Below are 6,598 nucleotides of genomic sequence, written 5' to 3'. Positions count from 1 at the left end.
CAATTTCCTCAGGTTTGTGAACTGCTTTTTGAAGCCTTTGCCCAGCCAACCTGGGATTCAAACCTTGCTGTGAGGTGACAGATGATAAACACAATACCACCCCACCACCATCTTGGTTTATTGAGACCAGAAATAACCACATTAGGAGGAGAGGGGGGATGAGCCTGACTGAGAGCTCAAGGACACGGCACACTACACCTGTGACCTGCAGTACTAGCTATCAATCATACAGCATACATGTCCCAGTGTTTACCATAGTTTCTTATCCATTTGACTCTAAATAGGAACATCATTTACTTAATGAACATCATGATGTTCAATCCTGTATGAAAATGTTTACTGATGTTATAAATCAAGTGAGAAGTACGGTTCTTTTCTTGTTGACTCTATAGGTACAGATTTATTTGCAACCAGTAGAGTCACCCTCTGCTGGTCATGCGAGAGAATACAGGTTTAAGGCATTGGCTTCGCTTTCCCGACTTTCCAGAGTTACATCTACTTTATATATAGTCTTTGTTTTGGATAGACCACCTCTGTTTGACCCTTTGGAACATTAGTAAAGACCTTTTACTCTCAACCCTGCCTCCAGTGTGTGTCTCTGTATCTCACTGTCTTGGCTACAACAGTAATAAGCTTTCCGTGGCTGTCCTCACACTGCTGAGTCCCTCTGAAAATAAAAGCCTTGCCAGTTCTCTTTTCACGTCAACGCCTCTCTGACAGTCTCAGACATCTGAACAGCACAAGGTCACAAAAGGGTATTTAACTATTCCCTACAGGGCTATTGTATAGTGAATTGTAAAATGTTTATTATAAGAGCAAACACGTGTATATACCTGTGTATATAGCACATTTATATGTGTTGATAGAATCACATAAGTATTAGATGAATATAAAGAAGCCTGCACAGTGATTCCAGGCAGAGTCATCCCGAGGCTTTTCATTGTGTTTCATTTCAATGCTGCAGTACATAAAGCCCTGACACAGACAGCTGAGCATGCAGTCTGTCTGTCTCATCAGCCATAGGCTGTGTGTGTTTGTGTGTGTGTGTGTGTGTGTGTGTGTGTGTGTGTGTGTGTGTGTGTGTGTGTGTGTGTGTGTGTGTGTGTGTGTGTGTGTGTGTGTGTGTGTGTGTGTGTGTGTGTGTGTGTGTGTGTGTGCGTGTCAGTATAGGCAGAGAGGTGGCTGCTTTCTGCTGATTCATGGCTTTTGAATAGGCAGACACCAGAACTGGGGGCTTGCTGAAGTAGTGTTCTGTCTTTTCTTACTGTGGCCCACGGGCCAATCATCATCTCAGCATTCTACATCATCTCCAGCGTCCCCTCAGGAACACTTCAGGCTCAGACCATTCTCTTCAGTTTTTACGATGCTTGCAAATTGTTCACGACAGCCCTTTGCCCAGTGCACCACTGTACTCATATCTTTTGAGCGGCTGCCTGCTGAGATTCAAAACAAAAGAAGGAGGATATGCATTCACTAACATCGCTCTTTGTGTCAAGTCATCTAATGTATTTCTACTACAAATGGCTGAGATGAATTTCCTATCCCTGTACTGTACTCTACAGTACCTTACTGCACTCAGCACTGACTCAACACTGCTACAGTCCTGACTGAAAGTTGCAGGAACAGAGACCCAATTCTTAAAAATAAAAGGAGTGATATTATTTTTTAATGATTGTGTCATTAAAATACAGTTTGTTCAAAAACAATATTAACTCCAATAGCAATGTGAACCTGGATATTTCAGATTTAATTGCTTTACCACAGAAATTGCATAAACCTTCCCCACTTAACATATTTCACCAATCGTCACTTTGAATTAGCAGTTTCTGACATATTAAGCTGTGTTACTCCATGTTTGGCCTTTTTTTCCCTCCATGCTGGGTTAAGTGTTCAGATCGAGTATGAGGGGCTTTGGTAAACAAGTCATTGCCAGTGGTTTCATCATGTTGTCTGGGCTATGCGTTAATACGTGTTACAAGAGGATGGCATGTATCAGCCGCAGACCATGCCGACAGGCAGCCCACTGATAACCGTAATCCTCAAACTCTGGAAACATTTATAGTAAAATGACTAGACCGGGGGAGGAGTAAATAGAGGAGAGACACAGAGAGTAACTGGGCTAAAATAACCAGGTAGTGAAGAGAAGCTGCTCAAATACACTCAGCCTGCACTTTGTGTTATAAATTATATATATATATGTCCCTTTGCTCTCTTTGTGGCATTGATTCCGCAAGATGTTTTAAAATTTCATTTGAGATTCTGCCCCATGTTGAAGTGATTAATCAGATTATTTTTGCTGATTTGTCAGCTCATTGTCATTCATGCTGCCAATCTCATGATCTGCTACATCCCAAGATTTTTCTGGATTCACATCTTGGGCCTGGTTTAAAAAACAGTGAGAAGATTCCACAGCAATATTTCCACAAGTGCACACAGTCTCATATCCTGCCCTCTTTATGCGTGCATTCAACCAAAAAAAGTCAGTGTAGAGCACCTGATGAATGATGCGTTTTATGGTGAACTGTCATTGACTGAGAGGAAAGCTGAGAAAAGAAATTCTTCTTACACAGAAGTGAAGGTTTCTGAATGTGCTGACTACTGATTGCCACGGGCTTTACTTTCCCTTTACACTGTGTTGTGCGTTATGTGTGGTCAAATTGATGAAGATGTTTTCTTACTTTGCTTGTGTTTGGTCTACTTGCATGTGTTTTCTTAAGTGGCAGTGCGTTGAGCTCTCAGGGCCACCATAGTAAGGGGTTGTATTTAGAGATATCCACCGTGTCAAATTAATTGACAAAACAAGATTTCTAACAAATAGAAATAGAACTGGTGGTCATAATACAAATTATCAGGGACAGTCCTAATAAGAAAAGTTGAAGAAATAATTTAGTCACATTAATTTGCTCCCACAAACAGCTGCTTGATCCATTTACACCTTTACTTATAATTCTGGGAATTCTTAGTTTTTTAATGAACAGGAGATTGCCTCACCCTACCCCAATACATTTCCGACAGCAGCCAAAGGTCCAGTGCTGTTTTTTGGAACTGTCTGTGAACACAGGAAGCCCAGGTTTCTAAAAGTAAAACTATTTTTAGAATGAACAGTTCGGCCTAAACGCTCATGACCACCCATGATGGACCCAGTCGGAACAGTCAGAGTTGGTTAAGAGAGTTAAGCCTAATCCTGTAAGTACAAACACAGCACTCGAACTGTATGCAAGCTCCAACCACAGATCTCAAAGTCACTATCAACAGGCTAAACCCCAGTGAAGCAGAGCAGCAGGAGGTTTCTCTTGCCCAAGTGGCTTTGCAAGTGTTTCCTAATAAACACCCCCTCAGCAATTTCCCTCCAGTAGCCTACATTCAACCCAGCAGATCCATCACTGACACCGATCTAAGGCCATCCAAACCACACACACCGCACACACACACACACACACACACACACACACACACACACACACACACACACACACACACACACACACACACACACAGACACACAGACACACAAACACACAAACACACACACACATACACACACACACACACACACATACACAGGGGGGGCGGGGGGGGTTACAGTCAATACATACAGTATTTTGATGTATTATGATGCCCTACTTTCCTCCACCCGTTTCCTGCCATCTCCACTGCCCTGAATATGTCTTATTTTCATCTGATGGTGTCTGTGGGGTATTCTGAGTAAAGCCCATTTCCACAACACTAATCTAATCAGCATAATAACACTCATGTTCACCACTCCCCAAGTTGTTCTTCTGCAAATCAATTATTTTCACCAAAGCTAATGTCAATCAAACTGAACTTATCATGTGCATTTTCACATTATGAGCATATGAGAGAGGGGGTGTGTGATATTTAATTTAAAACTTCTACAGACAGTGTTGAGTTTGAATGAGTGTAAAATAACATATAACCTATTTTCTGTATCACGTATCCTTTGAGGGTCATCAGAGGCGGCTAGAGACAATCCCAGTAGGCAAAATCCAGACATTAGTGTTTTTCTGACCAGAGAAAAAGGGTCTATAAGCTGTTTTAAGACTTGCACTTAACTCTCCGTATTTTCTCTGGAGAAGATGCATGTGTGAATGCAAATGTACGAATGAGACACTCCGCAGTTTCTGTGGACTTTATCCACCTGGCCTCTTAATATAAAGTAAGTAGGAATCCAGGATAATCTATTCCTTAGTGCCTAATTTACCAAATCTGACGAAGTGCTTGATTTTTCATGTCAACTGATCAGACACATGCAAATACTTAAGAAACTTTATCCCAGGGAGACCTTTTACTCAATTTACACAGCTAAAGATAGTGCTTAGTCTTGGCTACATTACTCAGGCTCTCCCTGGGCACTTCCTGAGCTCCGGATATTCACCTCTATGACATCAGCATCTCCTTTTCAACAATGAGCCTTTGTTGAGAAAGCAGCTCTGGGGAAGCTCTCACTTACACTGTGGTTATTGAGATCCTAACAAATGACCTCTGAGGTCACAGCCAACAGTGTTTGCTCTAACCTAAGCCTCATTCAACTCTGCATAACTCACCTTGCCATTGTCAAGTGGAAATGAAACCTCCTCATCCCTCAGAATGTATAAGCTGCCCTGACCATATGTCAGAGGACCATTGTAGATATGTGTGAAGGGCAAGTGGCCTGGTGCAGGAGGGAGGGATTAGAGATGGCACTGCTAGAGATGGCACAGCATTTATTGGGGAAGGAGACATGTATTGGTATGAGCAGGAAGGGGTAAGGACAATGTCTGCATTCTGTGTGTGTGTGTTTAACTAGCGATTAAGTTACAATCTATAGAAGCTGAATAGCTGACCTAGGTACTTTGTATCTCATGCCTTCGACCTCTCCATCAATAACTTCACCTTTTATCCTGTAAGTGCACACACATGCACGCACACACACAAGAGCACTGCAGACTGCATGTGGGTCATTCAACACTGATTCAGAGCACTCGCAGCTCTAATCTGCTTCCATCAGGAGACCATTTGTAAACGTGAGAGGAGCACTTTCCCTCCTTAGAGGTTCTGGAAAAATGTACTAAGACATTTAACTGCTTTCATGCGTGCCCTCCAGACAAGAACACTGATATTGGATCATTCTGATTCTATTAAATGACAGCCTTTTTTTAACACTTCTTGCTTTGAAGAATATCTGTGTGTGAAATGTGGTTTTAGCTAAAACATTAGGGTTAAGGTGTGATGAGAATAAGGCCACTAACCAACTTTATTTGGGGAAAACTGAAACTGTATAGGACAACCAAATAAATGTTTAGGAAATTTAGTAAAATTAAAGCAGAAAATGTCTACTATTTCATAAACATAATACACCAACATTGTTATGTGAATGTCAGTGTCTCAGTCTGATATTGTAAAATTTGAGAATTTATCCAAATGATCTGGTGGGAATTTTGACCTACAATTTGACCGCTGCTGTAGTTTACTTTGCTCAAACTGTTTGTCTGCGCTTTACTGGTGCAGCGCAAAAGTACAGTGCTTCAATTTAACTCCTCTTTTCGCTCACTTTGCTTTCACTCTTACATTTTTTGTAAAAATCAACCTGTACAAATGTATCACTGCTTTATTGCAGGTGCTTTTGCTTCGCGTCTAACAATCCCCTGTGCGGGTGGTTTCAGTTTGACAAGGCTCAGCAGATCCCTCGCCAGCATGGATCAAATTGTATTTTAATGGTTATATTTGATGCCCCTTATCTTTGCAAGTTTCTTAATGAAAATAATTACAAAAATAACATTGATTATTTTAAATTGTTATGATCTGAATGAGATTTACCTGAAAGAAGATAACTTTGATCCAAAATTGATATGACTTGATCAGGTAGGAGTTGTTGGAACTACAAAAACACTCAGAGAGGATGCAACAGATAAGTTTAAATTTGGCTTGATGTTACTCACAGAATAATCATCAACAGCTGATACGACCAGCCAATGGTGTCAAGCAAAGGTGTCAGAGAGTAGTTATTAGCTGAATCATTCTCTTTCCCTCTCATATGCATCAGAATGCTCAAACTATCAATCCAGATTGGACGAAAAAATGGGCGGAGCACATCTATTTTTTCCATAAAATTAACCCTTTTTTGACCTTATGGCTGCCACCACCAAACGTAATTTGTCACATTTTTCCCCACTTCTAACGAGGATATATATTTTTTTACACTATTATTTGTGTTTTATTTCATATATTTTGTGTGAATGAATATAATAGTATTTGTGGTCTTGTGAGGAACACTGTTTTGTTTTATATTTATAATTATCAATAAAAGTCATATTTGATGCTACTTATCGATCACAAGCTTCTTAATGAAAGAATTAACATTCTGGGTCAAAAATGCTTTCCTTCCTGGACAATATGTGTATTTTCACAGAGCTGTTAAACTGGAGATGAACAGAGATGAGCTCTGTTGCATTAAGAGGAAACTCCACTATTAAGTGCCTTTCAGCAGAAGTCAACAGTGTGAATTGTAAACTGCTCTTTGCACTTTCTTTTCCACATGAAAATAACCAGCATCAGTCATTCACCAGCATGTCCAGTCACACAAGGATCGCCATGCTTT

The sequence above is a fragment of the Limanda limanda genome, chromosome 12, assembly GCF_963576545.1.
Source record: "Limanda limanda chromosome 12, fLimLim1.1, whole genome shotgun sequence".
Classification (NCBI taxonomy): domain Eukaryota; kingdom Metazoa; phylum Chordata; class Actinopteri; order Pleuronectiformes; family Pleuronectidae; genus Limanda; species Limanda limanda.
The sequence above is the reverse complement of the archived record's forward strand: the minus strand, read 5'-3'. Positions refer to the sequence as shown.